Source organism: Sapajus apella, unplaced genomic scaffold, assembly GCF_009761245.1.
Source record: "Sapajus apella isolate SASKATOON/1434 unplaced genomic scaffold, GSC_monkey_1.0 scaffold11845, whole genome shotgun sequence".
Lineage (NCBI taxonomy): Eukaryota > Metazoa > Chordata > Mammalia > Primates > Cebidae > Sapajus > Sapajus apella.
This window is the reverse complement of record NW_022448766.1, coordinates 1-605: the sequence shown is the minus strand read 5'-3', so window position 1 is coordinate 605 and position 605 is coordinate 1. Positions and strand designations below refer to the sequence as shown.

The 605-nt window shown below is 51.1% G+C and overlaps 1 non-coding gene across 1 annotated transcript; it reads right to left on the bottom strand.

Moving 5' to 3' along the window:
- Positions 1–359: 359 nt before the first annotated feature.
- Positions 360–433, bottom strand: TRNAN-GUU. Its single transcript has one exon. It is a non-coding gene; the product is annotated as a tRNA-Asn (tRNA).
- Positions 434–605: the final 172 nt, after the last annotated feature.

Sequence of the window (605 nt, the reverse complement as noted above, 5' to 3'; positions counted from 1 at the left end):
TAGGACACCTCTCTAAGCTTCCTGTTAAAAAAGAAAAAAATTGAGGCTGGTCTATAACCCATCCAAGCCTATGAGGGGCAGCATGAGGATTTTATCACACCAGAGGGACTCATTTGGTCTCTGTTTCTTGTACACGGGCACAAAACAACCTGACATTTTAGGAGATGCTCTGTCAGAATTGGATCTGTGAGGGGCCCTGTTAACTGTGACTAGAATCCTGAGAAGAGAAAACCCTCCCTGAAATGGGCATATCCCTGGCTGGCCTGGAACCACCAACCTTTTGGAGTTAGGACTATGGGACGAAATGGGAGATTTTCTAGTGATTGACAATATATGAACGCTTTAAAACTTAAAGGAGGCGTCCCTGGGTGGGCTCGAACCACCAACCTTTCGGTTAACAGCCGAATGCGCTAACCGATTGCGCCACAGAGACAGGTGCTGCTGGTTCCACTGAGTGCTATAGGTAGGGCCACTCACCAAAGGTCCCGCATCCCTCCCAGACTAAGGGCTGCCTGGGCAGGACGGCTAGCGAGGCCCGGAGAGATTAGAGCAGGGAGCCCGCTGGTCCCTTAGGACACCCACGCATTGGGAGATTCTGGACTCAG